Source organism: Camelus ferus, chromosome 19, assembly GCF_009834535.1.
Source record: "Camelus ferus isolate YT-003-E chromosome 19, BCGSAC_Cfer_1.0, whole genome shotgun sequence".
Classification (NCBI taxonomy): domain Eukaryota; kingdom Metazoa; phylum Chordata; class Mammalia; order Artiodactyla; family Camelidae; genus Camelus; species Camelus ferus.
In genome coordinates this window covers 33,814,680-33,837,736 of record NC_045714.1, presented here as the reverse complement: position 1 = coordinate 33,837,736, position 23,057 = coordinate 33,814,680, and the positions used below count along the sequence as shown (strand labels likewise).

At 44.0% G+C, this 23,057-nt stretch overlaps 1 long non-coding RNA gene across 1 annotated transcript in view; it reads right to left on the bottom strand.

The window, feature by feature from the left end:
• Positions 1-23,057, bottom strand: part of LOC116657973 — a 48,359-nt gene that overhangs the window by 7,424 nt on the left and 17,878 nt on the right. The window lies entirely within an intron of this gene.

Sequence of the window (23,057 nt, the reverse complement as noted above, 5' to 3'; positions counted from 1 at the left end):
TGATTTTTTAAAATGTTTTATTTTGAAATAATTTTAGAGTTACAGGAGAGTTGAAAACAATAGTAGAGAAAATGTGGTACACTCTTCATTAGTGTCCCCTGATGCTAACATTTTACATGACCATAATACAATGATCAAAATCAGGAAATCAACATTGATATAACACTACATGTGAAACTATACACTTTATTAAAATATCACCAGTTTTCTCACTGAGGTCCTTTTTCCAGTTCAGAATCCAATCCAGGATCCCACACTGCATTTAACTGCTATAATAATTCCCTTGGAGTAATTGTTAAGAAATAATATCCCTTGGGGGAAGAAAAATTACTTGGAAATCAGCAATTACTTCAATTTCACTTCAGTTTTTTTTTCCTTTAAATTCAAGTGAAGTTAAATTACACTTTTATTTAAAACACTATTGCAACAACACCAGTGTCATGTGTCACAAGAGTTGAATGATTAATATCTCAATATTCATCAGGGAAAAAAAAACTGATCAGGGTGCTGAAATGTTCCCTGAAAATCCTTATTAGCCAGAGAGTAATACAATGCCCAGGGCTGTTGTAGGTAACGGGAAACTTGAAAAGTTTTCAGCACAGGAATGATCAGATTTGTCTATTTCACAACAAACCTGTGGCTGTTATGCAGAGGATGAATTTCAGGGCTAAACCTGGAGGACATAAGTTGAGGGGCTGTTATAATAAAACAGGTAGACCATTTAGGAATCCATTTGGCTCTAAGTAACAGGAAACCCAAATAATAGTGGTTTACACAAAAGAGGGGTTTATTCTTCTCACAAGAAAATCAGAGGCCAGCAGTTACTGGTGTTATCAACTGTTTCACCGAGGACCCAGGCAGTTTTTGTTTGTTTGTTTGTTTGTTTGTTTGTTTGTTTTTGTCTTTCTGTTCTATTATATCAGCTTTCATCTTCATGGTTGTAACATGGCTGCCACTGCTCCAAATATCACATCCATGTTCAAAAAAAGAAAAGTTCAAGGCAGATATAAGGCTCTACATCTATTTATTTTACCTCCAGGAGACTTTTCCTTTCATCTCCTTGGTCAGAACCATCACATCTAAGTGCAAAAGAGGCTCAGAAAGTGAGTATTTAACCTGAGATTATGCACATTACAGGCACAGACAAAAATCATGACACTTCTAGAATGGAAGAAGGAGGGAATGTGTATGTTGGGTAAGCAATTAACAATGTCTGTCAGGGATGAGTTTAGGAGCCCCAAACTATGTCGGTGAATGGGGGCTGAAGATGAGCAGATACATTCAAGATATATAGAAGATAGAAAAGGTAGATAGAACTGGGTGACTGACTGGCTATCAGGTATGAGAAAAAAAGAGAAATGAAGGAAGCCTCGCAGGTTTATGAGTTGGTAGAATAGGAGAAAGGGGGTGCTAGGACTGAAGGGGGAAATGCTACCTGCTGTTTCCTTGGGGCTCCCAATATACTGATCAACATTAACAAAGTGTTCCTTGATTAATTTTAAAATAACAAAAACCCCACCATCTAATAAGCACATACAATGGACCAGGCATGGCACCAAATGTTTTATATGCATTATATCATTTAATCTTTGTTTCAATTCAGTGAGTTTGGTCTCTTCTGGTCATTGGAATATCAGCAATATCCAGAAAAGCACCCAGTACATAGTAGGTGCTCTAAAAGTATTACACAAAGGAAGAAAGAAGCAGGATCATCATTATTTTATGGTGAAAAAACCTGAGGTTCAGAGAAGTTAAATGGCTTGCCTAACCTGAGGTCATATATCTGTAGAATGGGAGAGCCAAGAGTTCAGCTTAGCCCTGTGTGCTTCCACCATGGTTTACCATCTTCCTGTTAAACAAAGCTATGATAAACTCCCATTTCTTCAGAGAAAATGGAACCACAGGGAAACTAAAACCTTTTCAGACACCAAGCCCTTCCATAGTTTCCCAAACCCTGCATGATCTGGCCTCTCAATGCCTCCCGCTTCAGTCTCCTGTCACTCTCCCCTCCTGGCTGTGCTCCGGTCACTTTGCTCCTTGCTCACATAGGTCTTCTCTGCCTCAAAGCTGACCTCAAGTTCTTCCCTCTGCCCCGAAGGCTCCGTTCAGCTCCCAGATGGATGGATAGCTCTTTCTCATGCATCATCTCTCAGAGGCTTACCCTGACCCCTAGGTACAGGATCTCTTAGCACCATCTTTTCTATAGCACTTCTTGGAGCCATTAACTAAAAAGATATTGGCATGATTACCTGTTTATTGTCTGAACTCATGCTAAAATACGAGCTCCATGAAGGTAAAATATCTGACTCATTCACTATATTCCCACAGACCAGCACAGTTATCTGGTGCATAGAAGATGCTCAGTACGTATTTTATGCCTGAAGGGATAGATAAATGAATGTGGTAGATGGGTGGATATAATGGATAGATGGATACAATGAATGCATGAATGAATAAACAGATAAATGGATGGATGGATGGATGTTACAGATGAACAGACAGATGCTATGGTTGGTTGGTTGGTTGGTTGGTTGGATGAATAGATGAATGAATGGATGGATGGATGGATGGATGCATACATAGATGTTACAGAAGAACAGACAGATACTATGGTTGGTTGGTTGGATGGATGGATGGGTGGATGGAGAGGCTTGCTCCAGACCACTTATCCCAGAGGCTTCTCATCTCATATTCCTGGGTTTCCTGGCAGGCTGCCCCATGCTGCAACTTTTGATTACTTCCTCTTTCTTCCTTTGCTGGCAAAGACTGCCTGATTGGATCTTACCTGGGCCCACGCTGCTGGGAAAGTAGCCAAGAGACTCTAGATCTGACTTGGGTGTGCGGCAGCAAGAGATTGTGGGCCGATATGAAAATATCTTCCCCCTCGGGAGCAGGTGGGCCCACGGCAATTACACAGTAGAAAGGGCTCTCGAAGTAAATCTGTCTTGCACAAATGGGTTCGAGTTAAATTTGACCTGAGCCATGAATCATGCTGTCAGTCTCCCATTCCACCGCAGCACGAGCCAGCAACCTTTGTGAGCGCTACTATTTATACAGATACAAATATATGTATTTATACAGACAGAGGTATGTGTGCAACTAAAACATTCTGATTAATTGTATCCTTGGTGAGAAAGACTTTTTTTCATCATCCCTCCTTTTGTGTTTAGTCAAAACTGGTTCAAGGATGTGGAGATGGAGGCCTGTGAAGGACCAGGAGTGCCAGCAGTGGGAGGAGGGATCAACAATTCATTCAGCAAACGTTTCCTGATGCTGTCTCAGGAGGAGCACTTGGGAGTGGGAGTCGGGGGTTGGAGGGTATGAAAGTTAATAAGATGTGCTTTTTGCCCCCATGTTATTCAGAGTCTGGTGGGGCTGCTGCCTGACAGGAGGAAGGAGAGTGGGTGGTTAAGGATTTAGTCTCTGAAATCAAATAGATGGAGATTCAAATACCAGCTTCAGCATGTACTTGCTGCGTGACCTTGTTATTTAAAGTCTCTGAGCCCAAGCTCTCACCTCTATGGGTAAATATATATATGTACATATATTCTGAATATATTTATATTCTGTCTTCCGGAGCTTGTGTGAGTCCAGAATGAAACAGTGAGCGTAAAGCCTGGCACAGACTAAATCCTCAAGACTCATCACCATCATCATCATCACATCATCGTAACCAATACTTCTTCAGCGTTCACTACATGCCAGGGACAAAAGGCACTTACGTGTAGGAACTCACTCAATCCTCGGAGATATCATTATCCTCCTTTCTCCTCCCTCCTCCACCCACACCCCATTTTTCAGATGGAAGAAAGTGTTACACAAAGAGCTGAAGTGACTTGCCCAAGGTCGCAGTTCTACTAACTGATGTCTCCAGGCCTCAGAATACAAACCCAGATCCAGAGGGTCACAGATCCACTCCAGGATTTCTTTAGTGCCCTTCTGGCACCCTCTTCTTCCCAGTGCTGATCCCCTGGCCCAGCCTTGAGGGAAATGGCTTCTTTGTTTACTCATTGTCATTAAGTACTAGGTATTTTATATACAGGAGAAACAGTATTGGGTCGTGTTTACGGCTTGAATCCATGCTCTTCTCTCATGTGGAAGAAAAGATCCCTAACAACAGTACTCAGATGGACATCCTACCTTGAATTTATGGGGAGGCAGGGTGTCCTGAGGAGCTGGGTGGTGGTTGGGAACAGCCTGACCCTGGTAGGTGGTCCAGGATGAGGGAGGGAGGGAAGGAAAGAGGGTGGGGGAGGGAGGGAAGGAGGGAAGGAGGGAGGATGCACAAACACACTGGTAGGACCCCACCCCATCACCGTTCTAATTCATCTCAGAACCAGAATGTACTCTTCTTCTTGTCTCAGTTTCACATCACAGCAATCACCTCCTGACACTAAACAATCGTCTGGAGGGTCTCATGTTCCATCCACCCCAAGGAGCTTAACAACTTATTCTTTTAAACAATTTCAGGGCTCTCCAGGTCCCACCTCAGTCCAACAGACATCAAACCTCTGGGGGTAGGACCCAGGCATTGGTATTTTTCTTAATCCATCCCGCAAAACACTACCCATAACCATTTCCACTACCCTTGAGTGCCTAACTCATATTGGCCTTTCCAGTCTCACTTCCTCCAGGAAGCCTTCCTGCTGGCATTCCCCAACCCAAGTTGGGTGCGCCTCCTCTAAACTCCCACAACGTACCGTATGTCTGTGTTCACACTTAGCACCTCAGTGAAATTGTGCATTTACTTTCTCTTCCCCTCTGAACCTTGAGTGTTACATCCATATTGTGTCTTATTTCAGGCATCTGTCCCACGAGTCTAGTACAAAGGTCTCCCCTGTTGTAAAAGAGCTTAGTAACTGTGGAATAAATGAGCAGTTGAACATTAAGGATGCTTCTGGCTTTCTACTTTTATAAATAACAGTAAGCATCTCCATAAATATTTTCTTGTGTTTTAGAATATTTCCCCAGAAGTAGGGCTACTGGGACAAAGACACAAAGATTCATGTGTCTCTTGTTACAGGCACATGTATTTCCTCCATACTTCTCCCTTCCCTCTTCCTAACAAGACCAGGAATGTGTCACTCATAGAGTTTGGATAGGACTGACTCAACCCCTTGAGTAAATCTCTGATTTAATCCAATCAGGACATCTTACCATTTCTCCACACTCACCCACTGCTGCACAGAGTGATGGATTTAGGGATGATTACGTGATCAAAACCAGGCCCATCAGCAGGACCAGCCAGACTCAGATCCGATACTTTTTTTCACTGTTAGGAAAATGTACTCTTCTGACAGGAGTCAGAAAGCATATAGCCCTGGTACTGGTGACACCAGTTTTGTGGCCACAAAAGGAAATCCCATTGCTTGCTAAGGATTAGCACATATCCCTCCTTCCTGTAAGGAAGGAGAGGGGAGAATTTCAGAAAAAGAAACTGATGTGGTCACGCTGCTGCTGGATTACGCCTCACCTGAAACTTGACTTACCGCTCACGTTTTGAGCTATGGGAGTCAATACATTCCCTTTCTTGTCGAAGCCACTTCAAATTGGATTTTTTGCTGTTGTTGTTTTTACTTTCAAACATAAGCATCTTAATTCATGTACTGTGCTGCTGCCAAACTGTTTTTCAGAGTTGTCAACATTTGCTATTAGGCTTAAATTGGTTTTAACTTATTAGATAACACAGCTGCTTCTAAGAATTCAATAATTCAGGATATCAGGGGTCACAAAGACGCTAGAATGTTGATTCAATCACATTGCCCCCCCCCCCCGCCAACCCCAGTGAGCAGAATATAAAGTCAAGTGTCATCTGTCACCCCTGACCTGGAAGAATGAGTAGATGAAAGACAAATTTCTATTCCCAGATGGTGCTGTGAATTTTTTTTTTACATCTGCAAATTTTAAAAGTAACCTTTTCTGTTTTTTAAAATATAAAGCAATGCTTGTTTATCACAGGAAAATCAGAAAATAGCTATATTTCAACTACCTATTGCTGCATAACAAACATTCCAAAGTAGAGCAACTTCAAATAACTTGATTATGCTCCTACATTCTGCGGGTGAAGACTTCAGAAATGGCACAGTGGGGATGGCATGTAATTGTCCTACCAAGGACCCTGAACTGGGAAGACTCATAGCTGAGATTGACTTGATTCTGGGGGCAGAATTTTCGGGAGGGAACTGGACTTACATGTCTGGCCTTTGATGCTGGCTGTTAGCTGGGACCTCAGCTGGGGCTGGACTGTCCATGTGGCCAGGGCTTCCTCATGAAGCATGGCTGCCTCAGACTTCCTACATGGAAGCTCGTCTCCAAGGCTTGTGTCCCAAAAGGACTAGACCAAAACTTCATGACCTGTTATGACCCAGCATCGGAAGTCACACAGCATCACTTCCACCACACTTCAGTGGTCACTCCAGATTCAGTGGGAGAGGACACAGACCCCATCTTTTGCTGGCAAGGGTGTCAAAGAATTTTGGGGCATATTTTTAAATGACCACAATATTCATGTAAAAAGAAGACAATGAGCAACAACACAACTCTGCCCACCCAGAGAAAACCGCAATCAACATCTTGGCGGCTACTTCACAGAAACTTTTTTCTTATTGATTTTATAACACTGGGTTAATTTTAAGCCAAATTTCTTTTCCTTAAAAGTGAGAGAAACCCAATGCAAACTAATGTAAGCAATAAAAGAAATGTATTGGATCATAGAATTGAAAATCCCATAGATCTCACTTCAGGAGAAGGTGGATCCAGAAGCTAGATAAGTGTCACCAGGATCTGTCTTACTACACCTCTCGGTTCTACTTTCTCTTAGCTGGTTTCATCTCAGGCAAGCTCTCCACCATGGTGGCAAAAGGCACACTACAGCTCATGGCACGCCTGGTTCTCAGTCTTTATACCTGTAGAAAGAGAGTTGCTTTTCACCTGAGAGGTCTACCCTCATCCTGGGGATGGCCTCCACTGGCCCAGCGTGAGTCATGAGCTCAGGGCGACCTCTAATGAGTGGCCTGCCCGAGAGTATCCTGGGGAGATGAAAACTCATGTCCACCACAGGGATTATACCACACGTGCAGTTTTGTTCCCTGCTTTTTTTTCTGATTAACTTTACATCCACGTTTATGAATATGCTTCCAATAACACCATTTAGAATGACCCTATGGGTGGATGCACCATTATTTAATTAAGTTCCCTGTTGTCAAACATTTAGATATTTCCAATTCTTTCACTGCAACAATCAGCACAGTATGCCTTTTAACTACATCTTTGCAAACATCCACCAAATATTATTTCTAGATGTGGAATTGCTAAGTCAAAGGACATGCAGGTTTTTAATGCACTTTTTCGTCACACTGTCTTTGCGAAATGTTGTAACACCCTATACTCCCACCTACATGATTTAAGATTGCTGATTCCTCCCCAACCATACCCATCCTGGGTCCTAACACTTTAGTAACAAAACCTTTGGCAAACAGACAAAATGGCATTTTGTGATTTCAATTTGCATTTCTCTTATTGCTAGTGAGGCTCAATGAATTTCAATTCCTCCTGTATAAATGGCATTCCCCGGAAGAGAAGCAAAATGCCTTTAAGAGTGGACTGGCCCAGAGCCCACAGCCCCCAGTCCCTGAGAGACAGTGGGGCACTGATTGTAATGATAATTTAAATAATAATGGCTACTGTCATAAAGCATTTATTACGATCAAGGGTTGTGCCCAACACTCTCCACTCACCATCGTGTTTAGCTTCCGCAGACATCATGTATCACCCCAACCATTAGGGGCTTGTAGAGCTTTACTCACAGGTCCCAGTTTCATGGCAATAAAAATCTCCCTCAAGATTTCTGCAAAGGGATTTGCTTTACTGCGCCCCCTGCAGGAAAGTCTCAGTTTCGTGCCCTCTCTCCTCAGCTTTTTATTTGTCCAAGAGCTCTACTCACACAGAGCATTTTGTAAGTTTTGTCAATTTGAATACAGCCTTGGCAGCTGCAGGAAGCAGGCAACAGGCTTACTGCTCCCTGTCTGGGCAACTTCATCTTTTCTTGTTTTCTCTCTCCGTCTCAGCAGCAAAATACATCCCTCTCCCTGTCTGTTCAGCAGCTTGGGAGTTGCCTTGGGTGGTTTAAACATGCCCTGGTAAGGGTGAGGATGTGTCTGCCACCCTCCACAGACTCACTGAGTCTTATTTTATTTCCATACAAATGACATGGGGGAAAATGGAAAATAAAATGTTCTCTCTGGCTTTTAATATCTATAAGGTAGGGGCTAATGCTGCCCCATTTTATAGGTGGAGAAAACTGAGGCTAAAAGAAATACAACAATTTGTGTGAGGTTCTACAGTCACACCATCTAAGAAACTCTGAAAGATGCTGTCCTGGCAACAGGAACTAACTACTGACCCTGAACTTGCAGCCCATCTTCTTGCTCCCATGCCTTCCCTCCTGCTTCTCACTGACTGTACCACATTCTCCCATCATCCCCATGCCTGCCGCACAAAGAGACCGTATCCCCATCCTTCAACCTGCAGAGCAGAACTCAGCCTGTAAAAGCTGGAGAGCTCTGTTGGACCCACACCAATCTCAGCATGAAAGGTAACAAAACGTGATCTTGAGACCTATTCCTCCAGCACCCCCAGTGCTCAGCCCTGAGAACAAGGCGCCTGGAGCAACTCTCGAGTTGGGCACAGCTCCCCGGCACATGGGCAGAGATCAGCCTGTACCAAGTACCAAGGCTGACGACTGACTCATTTGCCCAGATCCTTCCCGTTTTCTCAGCTCAGGCAGTTCCTGACGCAGAGCTGAAAATTCTCCTCTGCCTCATTGTGTGCCTGTTCATGGGGGCGGGGGCTTTGGGTAGATTTCTGAAAAGCAATTATGCTTATTACTGGTTAGGATTTCAGAAACCTTCTCTGTTTGCTGAATGCATTAATTTGCAGCCCTTTCCATCACTCACTCTTCCTGACAGCCCCATTTTGCAGGTGGAAAAATGTGCAGATGGAGAGCAGCGGAGAAAGGCTGTAACAAAAAACCAAAGATGGAAGAGAGATTCAAAGGTGGAAAGAGACCTTCCTGATGACATTGGTGCCTGTGGCATTCCCAGGGCTTCACCCTGGACATCTCAGTCATGTAAGCCAATAAATCTCCTCTTTAACTTAAACCAGATCGAGCTGGCTTTCTCCTACTTGCCATCACAGTCTTCTATTATGACTCTTATCTGTGGTGTCTTTTTTTAAAAAAAGTGTATCTGTTTATATACATATATACACATATACAAACTAAATGTTAGTATTAAATATACGTAACATTTTAGCTTGTTTTACAAAATAAAGGCTCATTAAAAAAATTGAAACCATACAGAATGATACAAGACACAGATTTGGGGTTAAGCATAACCAGTGAAGCCTGTGGGCTTCCTCTGCCCTCTTCCACATTCCCACTGCAATTAAAGAGATAAAAGAGGTGACCCGCAGGGTGAACAGAACTCACGAGAAGACAACAGCAATGAAACACTGAGGCTCTGTAGCCAATGGGCAAATGGTGACTGATCAGCCGATAAGAAAGCTGAACCCTGCGCAAGGCAGCGGAGACAGCGGAGAAGCAGAAAAGCCACCCCACTTATGCTCTGGGTTCCCCCAAAAGGCTCAGGAGTTGGAGGTGTCATGTGCCTCTTAAAACAAGTAGCACAGGAAATGGCAGGTTTGTTAAAAACCCATAAAAGAAGTGATTAAGGCCTCTGGCAGAGGACCCCTTTCTCAGGCAGAAGATTAGAGAGTGTCTTTCTGGCCTGAAGCAGGACACCCTGGCCTTGGGATGGAGGTGGGGGTTGCAGGGTCGGGGGTTCCAGCCAGAAATCAGGAAGAGGCTGAGTGAAGTGAGAGGCAGAATCTGAAGGCTGAGGCCTCATTCTTCTCTCTACTTTGAGAGCCAGGCTTTTACTCTACCAGGCAGGCAACCAGAAAGTTCTACTCTGGGAAAAATGAGCCTCCCAAGAGAAAAGGCACAGGCAGCTGGGGTTTCCCACAAATAGACAGCCCAGCCAATCAGTCCCTTCCCCACCAACACCTTTCTCCGATGCATTTATTTACATGCGTAATTGCTTACAAAAGAGGGAAGGTTGTGACTACTCACACTGTTCTGCCACTTGCTTTTTTAATTTAATAAGGTCCTATGGACTCAGCCCACGTCTGTGCAATAGACTTAAATCTATGAAGAATAGGACGTTCACGCAGTCTCCCAGTATCACTCACAGGTTACTTATGTACAGGGGGAGGGGGTTGCTTTCCAGTGAGAAATCTGCCGCACAGTGCTTTAACCAAAGGATCAAATTTGATGTCAGGAATAAGTGACACGCTGATACCACATGTCTTTTTATGTGATGCCCTAACAAGGACACAACATTACTTCCAAGACATGCCCACCTCAAACACACACCTTGATTCCAACCAAGAGCAAACAGACAAATCCAGAAAATGACTAGACTCTTCAAAAAAGGTCAATGTTATGGGAGGGGAAAAAAAATCTAGAAATAAACTGTTCTAGATTGAAGGCAACTAAAGAGATTTGACAACTTAAATGGAGAGGAATTCTAGATTGGAAAGAAACTAGCTAAAAAGGACATTTGGGGGACCAATTCGAATAGAGAGCGTAAGTTTGAGTATATAATGCATAGAACTTATTTATGAATGTCTTAACGTCGAATTTCCTAAGTGTAGCGTAAATATGGCAAAATGTTAGCAACTGGTACAGCTAAGTAAAGGATACATGGGCGTTTGCTGTACTTCCCTTGCAAGTCTTCAGTAGGCTTGCAATTTTTCAAAATAAAAAAGCTGAGGGCATGAGGGAGTTGGCACTGGAGTCTGAGCCACAGGATTCATTTAGGAAGGTGACTCAACTTCTTTAAGTGCCTTCTCTGTCAAAGGGTGGTAAGAATAGAACCTACCTCGTGAGCCTGTTAAATTAAATGAGATGATGCCTGCAAGTGCGTATCAGAGTTCCTGACATAGTAAATGTTAACTGTCATTATCTTCTGCCTCGTTCTTTTTTAATGGATACATAATTCCACTGTCTTGAGTTTCTCTTGAGTTAGGCAAGCAAGTCATCACCCAGCTAATGAGGGCTGCTATTTTCTTGTCAGTGCCAGAGAAGGGGGTCACAGTTTGTGCGGGCTGCTAGGGAGTGGAGCACAAAGACGTCTTGCTCTAGCTGATGTATCTGGGTGCCTGACTGGTAGACACCTGTGGTTTCAGAGCCCCTTTCCCCACCTCCTTCGGCTAACAGAAACCCTTTTCAGCTGGGAACCCATTCAGCGTGGTTTGAGTTGGGTTCACTCTGCTTCCTCTATTGCTACCAGGGTAGCCACCCACCCAGGTTCAGATAAAGCTCTCTCCTCCAGGCCACAGCAGTTACTTATAGGATAAGCATCATCCTTTACACAGGGTTCTTCCCGGGAAATCTTGCCACCATGATCTGGAATACCTACGATGAAGCAGAAATGCAGAAGCCGATAAAGCCCAGCCCTGGCCCCAGGCAATCCTTGGGTCTAGGAGGGGAGACTGACAAGATACAGGTCCAGCGGTCTAGAATCCCAACCCCCCCCCCCCAAAGATCAATACTTTTCATTCCTTTGTCATTTCTTCAAATGAGGCCCCTAAATTGAACTTCTCAGGAACGGGCTTTATCTGCAAGGCAGAGGTTTAAGGTTCTCTCCAAAAGACCTGGAAGGAGCAATTTCCTCCCAATTACCACTAGTTTCTCGTCAACACCATTCCCTTGGGAGGCATTAACAGAGGGGAGATGGCACCAGATGATACTGTCAGGGAACCCGCGCACTATTAAATAACTTCTGAAAATTCCCAAGGTTTAATGACAACGCTTTTCCTTTGAACTCCTAACTCCTTTTTTCAAAGAGCACTCTCCAGCTATTTCATTTTATTGTGTTCAGACCATCCTTTGACGCAAATGGGACAAATACAGTCATATCCGTTCCTCTGATGGCAGAGGGGGTGGTGCAGTGTCAAGCAGAAAAGCACCAGTTCCGGAGGCAGAAACTGCCAGCATTCACTCTTGGCTCTGACAGCAGCTTGTAACCTGGGGCCAGTGACTCTGTTTCTTGGAGCCTTGGTTCCCTCATCTGCAAAATGGAGATTTAAAAAAAAGTCCCTACTTCATATCCTTGTGGTAAAGCTCAAATGAAATAATGAATGCAATGGCCAAACTTGGCATGTAGTAAGTGCTCAATAAATTTTAGCTATTATTATTATTGTTATTACAGGCAGTCCAGAGGTGACAGAGATAGACAAGCAATTGGAGAGCTGGCAGAAGCATGGTGTTAGATGTGGAGGTAGATACAGAAGGTCAAGGAAATTGTGCCTGCTCTCTAACATCTCACCACTAGATTGGGGAAATGGGAAAAATGCAGTGACAAATGAAACAATAATGCTAGTAATGAAGAAGGAGCCCCCTATAAAAGATGTTCCCAGGTCACACTGACACTCATACATGCAGTTCAGGCATTGGCATGAGCTCCACAGAGTAAGGATGGGAACTAATTCATCTCTGGCTGGGAATCAGCATAGCATCAACCCCAAGAAGATGCTCAGGTGCACACGCAGACATTTGTTACAGACAAATGTGGTTTGAGAAGTGTCTTGATAAACTCTTGCAGCAAAGTCATGGCAGGGGTCATGGAGTTGGTCTGGTCTAGAATTCAGGTCTACGTGATGCCCAAGCCCCTGATCTTTCTATGACAACCCACTGTCTTCACTGATTTTTCTCTACATCTTCACAAACTCTGAAGCAGAAGAGGTGCTCATTCCGCACTGGTGGAGGGGATGGAAGGGTGGGTGGATGGCGGGTTGCAGAGCAATGAATGGATGATATATGAATGGAAAGTAGAGGGTAGAGGGACAGTAGACAGATGAATGGATGGATTACGGCTTGATAGCTGCATAGCGGATGGATGGGTGGACAGGGGCTGGAAAAATGGTGTGGATGAATAGTTGGATAGTTGAAAGATGAAAGGATGATGAAGAGAAGGATGAGGGTGGATAAATGGACAGAGGTTCAGACTTGCTTTTACTTAAAATCTCACGAGATATAACCTATAGTTTGGGCAGTAGCCCAGGGTGAAGTGCAATCAAGTACAGTTAGGTACTTAACAGCTCAGTACTTCTTGTTAAATGACAGCTACTTCACAATAGCTAAGTACTGTTGCTCAGTACTTACTATTTGCCAGAGCCTGTGCCAAGCCCTTTACAGGGATCATCTTACAAAAGTCCCAAAGTCATTATTATTATACCCATAAGGAGCTAGAGCTTAGAGAGACATGTCTCCAAGGTGCACAGCATGTAACTGGCAGAATCAGGACTCAGACTCAGGCTGCTGAGAACTCCAAGCTCCTGTCTTAACCTCAGCGGTCAATTTCTGTGATTGACATTTTTCTTCACAGAAGAGGCTCATAACACCAACTAGGCATCAGGAAATATTTCCCCAGGGAAGGAGACACCTGAACTGAGTCTTAAAGGCCAGGAGACCAAAGGGCTTTCGGGGCAGAAAGGAGATGTACAAGCTCTTCCCACATGTGAGAGGGAAGCAGGAAAAAATACAAGACTGTAAAGACAGGCGAGGACAAAATCACAGAGGGTCTTGAATACCATAGATGGAATAATTAACAGTAATATTAGAAGTAATGAATACTATGAGTCAAGCATTCCACCAAGCACTTTTACTTGTATTAGCTCATCCATCCTCTCAAATATGTGAGATTAGTTGCCACTGTTACCCTGATTTGAGAACGCTGAGCCTGTGATTTAGTAACTTACTGAAGGTTTTACCACTAATAAGTGGCAGTCAAGACTTGAACCCGGGTCTCTCTGACTCCAAAGTCCGTGTTCTTAAGCACCATGCTGTACTGCCCTGAGTTTAACTTTATCCATTTCACTAGGGTTTGGACTTCACCCTGTCCAATGGGATGCCATTGAAGCTTTTAAACAGGGAAACAGCCTGAAAAATGTACATATGAGAAATATCCCCTCTGATGACTATGCAGGTTAGACAGAGGAAGACAAAACTGGGCTCTCCCATAAGTCCACCTTGGGAATTTTCCATGTGCCTACCTTTGCCTAGACAGCCCGCCCTCACCTCCCAGATCCCTGAGCCCATTTACTGGATGGGAGACAAGATAACTGATTCTCTGTGTGACCTTATGAGGCCCTGACCTCACCGCACCTCGGATTCTGCATGGCATGTGAAGGCGCAGGCTCACAGATGCCTGGCACTCTCTCCAGCTCTGCCACTCTGCTTCCCTTTGATCTTTTCTGGGACTGAGTGGCTAAGTGTGCCACTTCCAGCCACTCATAGCAACCTCAGGAAAGTTGACATCTGCATTTTTTTTTCACACTATCATGAAGTTGCAAAGGCTCCTCCTCCCAATATAAAAGAGTTATTTTTGGCCACTGTTCAAAGCTTTGTTCTCCTAGCTAGCCCTCCGGTGTCATCGCCAGCTTGTCTCTACAGAATCCTCTTCAAGACACCTTTGCCTTCCAGACCCACTAACTCCAAGGGAAGCTATTTATAAGCCCCTGACAGTGTTTAATTGCTGATTGAGTCTAGCTGAGGAGTTGTCAACAAGTAGCTTTATACCGGAGATTGGTTCCCAAAATGGCCCGCAGACGTGTCAACTGTCACTCGCTTGAGAACTGGGGAAAGTTTGTATTCCATTTAAATGCAGTCTGGGAACTAAAGTTGGGGGTTGGGGGGGGGAGTCGTAAACCAAATGGTGAACATGGCCTCTGGCTTGTGCCCTGGAGAGAACTTGGGTAGGACCAGCCCTTTCCGTCTTAGTGGAAAGGCAGGTATTAATGAGCGTGGGGACTAGAGTGTGGTGCTTATGGGTGTGGGCTTTGGAACCAGACTGCCTGGGTTCAAGCCCCACTCCTTTATGGGTGATACAACCTTAAGCAAGTCACATAACATCTCTGTGCCTCAGTTTCCCCACATGGAAAACGTATCACGGGTTTAAGTGAGTCGCTGTGCGTGACGTCATAAGAACAGTAATCAAGAACAAAGTAATTGCTCAACAAAATGTTGTATATTATTATTATTAGGATTCCAGGGACTGTGAGAGACCCAACTATCCTGAAATAAATATACTGTAAGGCTGTGGTCCTCAAATTGTTCTCCCAGCTTACCAGGCAAACTTGTTAGAAATGCAAATTCTCCGACCCCACCCAGGCCCACTGAATCAGCCTCTCTGGGGGTGGGGACTGTCATAAATCCGGGCTTTAACAGACCCTCTGGGTGACACTGATGCACAGTGAAGTCTGAGAACCATAAGCGTCCCTCCTTCCTCCTAAAACACCCCTAGCGACCCTTCCTTTAAGCTGGATAAAGATGGCAGCAGTGACTGCGACTCGGGGCAGGTCTGCCCCTTTGCCTGAGCCACAGTGTTCCCTGTTGTGAAATGGGTGAAAATACAGGATTGTTGTGAGGAACCAGTGAAATTAGGGAAATGACAAGCCTGACTGGCCCATCCTACCTCGGTTTTGTCTTCCCGGAAGATACTAGGAAAACGTCCCTGGGACGAAAAGTTGGCCACCACTGATTTAAGTTTGGTTCCCTGGCTTTGGAAACATACATACCTTTGCAGTAAAGAGAAACCCAAATGAGAGGTGAGGCTCCGGGTGACTTTCAGCAGGTGGCCCCCTCCTCTCTAGGTTCCATTTGTAAACCTGGGAGCAGAGGGCCTCCAGACCAAGTGACTAGGGGGAGAGGAACGGCTTCAGAATGACCAGGACTCAAATCCTGGCTCCAGCTGAGTGACATGGGCGATTTATTACACCTTTTGGAGCCATTGAAAAGGAAAATAATCATCTCCCCTCTTCAAGGCTGTTGAGACAACTAAATAAGATCTCTTACCCAGGAGACTCTTATTAAACACCTATTATATACAGCTCTGTTCTTGTCCTGCAGATACAATGGTCACCAAGACAGATGTACTCCTGCCCTCGTGAAGCGAACATTTTAAAGAGGGAGACAGACATTCCATATCTAGTTACAAAGTTACTTATCTTATTACCATTGCGATAAATACACGGTGACATAAAAGGGACCCAGTCTGATGTGTGGGGCTAAGGGCAGGTGAGGAAGTAATACTTGGTTTGAGAGCAGGTCTGGACTCAGTGGGCAAAACTTCAGCAAAACTGCAGAATCTTGAAGGCCACCTTGAGAATTTTGAGCAATAAGAAGAAACAGAGAACTTTCAGCAGGGACATGAAGTGATCAAATCTGAATGACAGACCTGTTTTCTATCTTGATGACAGTGTTGGTTAACTGACTCTGAGTGTTTGTCCAGATTCACAGAACTGCATCGTTTTTTAGTGTTCAGTGAATTTTACTCATATTGTTTATGAATAATACCTTTTAAAAAAACAACAGATTTAAAGGGCAGAAGACCTAAATAGGACATTTCTCCAAAGAAGACATCCAGATGGCTAACAGGCACATGAAAAGATGCTCAATATTGCTATTTATTGGAGAAATAGAAATCAAAACTACAATGAGGTATCACCTCCCAACAGTCAGAATGGGCATTACAAATAATAAATGCTGGAGAAGGTGTGGAGAAAAAGGGACCCTCCTACACTGTTGGTGGGAATGTAAATTGGTACAGCTACTATAGAGGACAGTATGGAGGTTCCTTAAAAAACTAAAAATGGACTTACCATCTGATTCAGCAATCCCACTCCTGGAAATACACCCAGAGAAAACTGTAATTTGAAAAGACATGCACCCAATGTTTATAGCAGCACTATTTACAACAGCCAAGATATGGAAACAACCTAAATGTCCATCAACAGATGACTGGATAAAGAAGATGTGGTATATTTATATAACGAAATATTACTTAGCCATAAAAAGAATGAAATAATGCCATTTGCAGCAACATGGATGGATTTACAGATGATCATTCTGAGTGAAGTAAGTCAGACATAGAAAAGAGAAAGACAGATATGATATGATATCACTTATATGTGGAATTTAAAAAAATGATATAAAAAAACCCCAACAGATTTGCTACAGAGAGGGAATAGATTGGGCTGGAGAACAATTAGAAGGTCTTTACAGGTGAGAGATAAGAGATGACTGTGCCTGTACTGGCGAGTGGTGGTGAGGATAGCGAAGGGGGTGGATTCAAGAGCTAGTTAGGAGGGAAGTATATACACAAAATACCACACAGCATGAGGCTGGCATCTTGTAGGCTCACTCTCAAAGCTCTCTCATATCATCTATATGAGCCTTAAGAACACATAGACAACTTTCAAGTGTGTATCTGCAGTTCCTGCCAATTAGAGCACGCTATGGCCTTGTAGGTTCATAAGAGAAAGGAACCAGGGACAGAGATGAGTGGGCAAAGGCATCTTTGGAGACCCAGTGGAACAGAAATTCACATATGATCTCATCTACATGTGGAATCTAAATGGTGATCATTTCACAATACACACAAGTAATGAATGTTGTGTACCTGATGTACAACATAATGTTGTATGTCAATAATTAAATAGTTATTTTTAGAAGAAAACACTTAGGATGTGAACAGGGTCTTGAGTGATGGCTGCAGAGGGACAACTGGCTGCTGTCCATAAGGAGACCAAGAACAGTGAACTGTAACACCATGGTAAGCAAATTCATTGACACAGATGAACTTAATAGAGACTCCAGATTTAATGTGTTATCTCACACCCCTGGAGATGTCTCTAACTGCTTACTTGGTGATCAACTAAAACTTGAACCTAATGGTGAGTTTAATTTAATGAGTTTGGGATGCTGGAGCCTGGATTTATATGCCTGGAATTAGACAGAGGAGATAATTCAAAGGCGTAGGGACATCAAAAGGCTTGACTGGATTTGTGATGTGCAATCTTCACAAACTCTATTCCCCAAGAAGACCCAGAAGACACTGCCTTGACCAAGGCATCAAGTGGGGACACTTGTGTCTCTGAAAGCTCGGTGGTTGCTCTTTTTGAATGATAGGTTCAACTACAGGGAAAGTCACCGTTGATATGGGTCCCTGATTTCAGTGAAAATGATGGGATCCTGAAGTAGCAGAAGACAAATGGCAGCACTTGACTTTCAGACCAGGTGGGCACATGTATATAAAAGGCAATAGGGATGTCCCAGTAATTAGAATGTCTTAGTCCACAGAGGTCTTTGATGATGGCTAATTGATCACAGAGTCCTGGGAACGAAATAGATGGGCACCCTATTGGAGAACTGCTTGACTTCTGTAACAGGAAACATTTTAGATCTGGTAGCCAAAAATCTGACTGTCTCCACAGTGAAGAGTCATGGCTTTACTCAGTTTCAAAGTCTAAGTCAATTCACACATGAAGAGCCCTTTGATTGTAGGGGAGGTGGGTTATTCTTGAAAAATAGCTCTATACCATTGTCTCAAGTACACACAGTAAATCTTCCTCTAAGAATTTCTGTAGCCACTTGCTAGAGTGACTCTGTTAAGAGGAAAAAAGAAATGTTCAGAGATTACTGTCCACTGGCTCTGAACTGACGCTAATTCCTGGGGACCCAAAATGCCCCTGCGGCCCAAAGTGGGTATTGTAGTGTCAGGTGATGGAGTCTCAGCTCAAGTCAGACTCATGGCAGACCCAGTCTGTCCCCAAACCCCCACCATGGGTTATGTTCTCAGTTTCTAAATTTTCCATTTAAATAGATATACTTGACAACTTGCAGAGTCCCCACACTGGCCCTTTGAGCAATGGGATGAGGACCGTTTTGGTAGGAAAGACGGAGTGGGAGCCCTTGGAACTTCCCCTCTTATTGCAGTGGTAAAACTGAAGCAATACCACATCACTGGGGAAACTGCAAAGATTAATGCTTTTGAAGTCGTGGAAAATAGTAGGAATATTATATCTCCCACTTAACTCTCCAGTTTCACCCATGCAGAAGTCAGATGGCTCTTGAAAAATGAGTGTGAACGATTATAAACTTAATCAGGTGGTGATTTTCATTGAAGTTGCTGTTCCAGAAGCGGTATCTTTACTGGAACAAACCAGCATGGCCCCTGGCACTTAGTATGAAGCTACTAAATTGCCTAATACCTTCCCCCACCCCACACCAATTTATAAGAGCAATCAGAAGCAGCTTGCTTTTACCTAGCCGGGACAACAATCTAAATTCCCAGCCATGCCTCAAGAATACATCAGTTCTCCTGTTCTCTGCCATAATATAATCCACAGAGACCCTGACTGTCTTGACTTTGCACAAAACATCACACGGGGCTATTACATTGATGAGATTTTGCTCACAAGAGCTGATGAGCAGAAAGTAGCAAGTAACTTTAGATGCCTTAGAAAGATGTGTATGAGTAAAGGATAGAAGACATATGTGAGTGAAGTGTTGGGGATTCAATGGTCTGAAGCATGTCAAGATATCTCCTCTAAGGTGAAAAGCAGGTGGCTCTACCTTGCACCATCTACAATGAAAATGGATACAATATTTAGTAGGCCTTTTTTGGATTTGGGAGGCACACCACATTTAAGTGTGAAATCTGACCCACCTCAGAGTTATCTGTAAGTCAGTTTCAAGTGAAAACCAAGCAAGAGAAGGCTCTACAGCAAGTCTGGGCTCCAATGCAAGCCACTCTCCCACTTTGGCTGTATGATCTAGCATACCCAATGATGTTTGAAATGTCTGTGGCAAATAGAGATGCTCTGCAGAGCCTCTGCAAAGCACCGATAGGAGAACTGCAGCATAGACCCTTAAGATTTTGGAGCAAATCTATCACCTCTTCCACAGATAACTATTCTCCTTTTTAGAAACAGATTCTGACTTGCCACACAGCCTTAGGAGAGACTGAACACCTAATCATGGAACATGTGGCCTGAGCTTCTCATCATGACTTGGGTGTTGTCCGACCCATCTAAACATAAGACTGTGCATGTGCAATCCAAGTCTACCATGAAATGGAGATGGTGTATAAGAGGCCAAGCTTGGACAGGCTCTGGGCAGGTCCAGAAAGCATAAGGAGGGTGCATGGGCAGATGACTCCGACTCCTCGGATATCAACTCCTTTCAAATCACCTCCCCTCCCCTCTCTTAATCAGTGCCTTTGGCTTCCCAGGGTGTTCCTTAGAACCAGTTGACTAAGGAAGAAAAAACTCAAATCTGTTTTACAGGTGAGTATGCAAATTTCTGGTACCACCTGAACACAGACAACTGCAGCACTGCAGCCCTACTCCTGGGTTATCCTGAAGGGCAACAGTAAAGTCAAGTCTTCCCAGCAGTCAACTTCAAGTAGTACATCTGGTTGTCCACTATGTTAGAGTGAGAGGAGGCCAGAGGGTTCTCTAGTAATCCATGGGCAGTTGCTAATGGTTTGGCTATACGGTCATGAACTTGGAAAGAACATAATTGGAAGACTGGTAACAAAGAAGTCTGGAGAAGATGCATATGAATGGCCCCCTCAAAATGGACACACACTAGGAGGATATTTGTGCCCATATGAATGCCTCCACAGAGGGTATCCACTGCAGAGGACGGTCTTCATAATCAGGTAGACTGAATGATGCACTCAGCGAATGTCAGCCACCCCAGTGCATACTTAATAGATCCCTTAACAAAGTTGCCATGGTGACAGAAATGAAGGCTATGCATGGAATCAACAACATGAATTTCCTTGCAAGGTCAACTTGGCTAAAGCTACTGATCAGTGCCTAATCTGTCAAGAGAAGAGATGAACACTGAGCTCCCAAAAGACTCTATTCCCTGGGGAAACTAGCCAAACACCTGGTAGCAGGCTGACTACATTTGATCTCTTCCATCTTGGAGACGGCAGAGATTCATCCTCCCTGGAAAAGACACATATTCTGGATACAGATTTGCCCTGTCTGCCCATAACGCATCTGTCAGAACCATCATCTCTGGACTTACCAAATGCTTTATCTACCATCTTAGCATTCCCTGTAGTATTAATTCTGATCAAGGACCTAATTTCACAGCAAAGAAAGTGCAGAAATGGAATCATGCCCATGGAATTAATTGTTCTTGCCACACACCCCATTATCTAGAAGTGGCTGGACTAATTGAAAGGTGGAATAGCTGATTGAAGACTCAGTTACTGCACCAGTTGTGAGAGAACATCTTGAAAGGACTGAGTTCTGTCTTGTAGGATACTATATGTACTTTGAATCAGAGACCACTGATTTTGGTTATGAGAAACCCTATCCAGACTAAATCCATAGGTCTAGAAATAAAAGGATAGAAGTAGAAGTGTCTCCTCTCACTATTATTTCCAATAGCCTATTTTCCATCTCAAGAACCTTGAACTCTGCTGGTTTGGAGGTCTTAGTCCCCAAGGTAGGAATAATTCAACCAGAGGATACAAGAATGGTTCGACTGAATTGGAAGATGAGATTGTCACATGGCCACTGAAGCACTCAGCAGAAAAGGGGTTATTTACAGGATGGAATAATTGATCTGGATTACCAAGAGGAAATTCGATTGCTGCTAACAAATGGGGACAAGAAGAACTATGCCTGGAATGCAGTGGGTTTTCTGGGTCATCTCTGAGTGTGTCCATGCCCTACAGCCAATGTTAAAGTAAAACTATAGCAAATGAACAAATGAAAAAGTAGAAGAATCAGGGACTCAGACCCTTCGAGAAGGATGGTTTGGGTCACTCCATCAAGTAAAGAATCTTAAGTAGCTGAGGTGTTGTCTGAGAGAGAGGAAGGTACAGAATGGGTAGTGAATAAGGAAGCCACAGACATCAACTATGAGCTCATGACTGATTATGGAGTCAATGACTGTAGCGGCTTTGTGTACGTTCTCTTTGCTTGTTATATGTATGGGCCTGTTTTTATACGCCACTTTCTTCTTATTTTTGTTTCATACACATTTTTAATGTTAATTTTACAATTTGGTCTTTAGGTAACAGACTCTTCAGGGGGCTTGTGACAGAGCCAAAAAACAATGAACACAAGTAGCAATGGATACAATGACCGTGGGGATGGTGCTTCTCCTTTTCTGGGGAGAGGGCGAGAACTTCACTTGTAATAAGGACGACCACATCTTACTAGATGGAAAGCTGAATCCCACTGGGGATTTCTTGGACACCCTGCAGAACCCACACCCCAGGGTTATCCCCGCAAGGGTCAAGGGAGACAGGCTATTTCTGCACATCAGTCAGTGGCTGAAAGCTGCTGCGGAGGGGATTGTTAAAGCTCCAGCACTCCCAGCCTGCCAGCCTGACAGCAACAGGAAACCCCTGGGCAAAGACCTGCAGGTGCCAGCTGTCGGAAGTCACTGAGGTGGGGAGGGCAAAAGGATATGGGTGAGGCCTTGAAAGTGTCTGCTACACCAAAGTTTCCTTCTCTACAAAATGGGGATAAGAATTCTCACCTTACAGGGCTGCCACCATGCTGCTGAGTAGCTATGAAAATGAAAAGAGATGGTATAGAAAAAGCACCTGCCACGCAGAAGGCCCTCAGTTTGAGTCCATTCCCTTCTCTTTCATTTTAATAATTGTTTCACCATATCAAGGACTTGGTGCCAGGCACTATACCCAGTGTTCCCCACACCTGCGATATACGTACTAACCACCTTATACAGAAGAGGAAACAAAGGCTCAGTAGGGCTTAAGTCACTTTGTCCACAACCCCAAGCATGTAAGCACCGTGTCTGCCTGACTCCTGAGCCCTTGCTCTTAACCTCTGTGTTGTTCGGAGCGGCCAGTGGCTGATTCTGACACGCTGCCCAGCTGTGCTCATGTCAGAGCTCGGGTGCCACATGCCTCAGTCAGCATCTTCCCTTGTCAGACATCACCCAGATTAGTTTCGGGAGAAGCTGCTGCCAGGAACTGGCATGTCTTCTACTGCTTCTCTTCCTTCTTAATTGGTGGCCCACCAAGACAGCTCAGGTGGGTGGGAAGAAGTCTTCTTTCTCCCTGCCTCAGGCTCTGGCCTCTGCAGCCCACACATGTACCAGAGGTGTCGTGAAGCATCACCTTCTGAGCACCTCCTGGGGGGGGGGGGAATTCATTTTG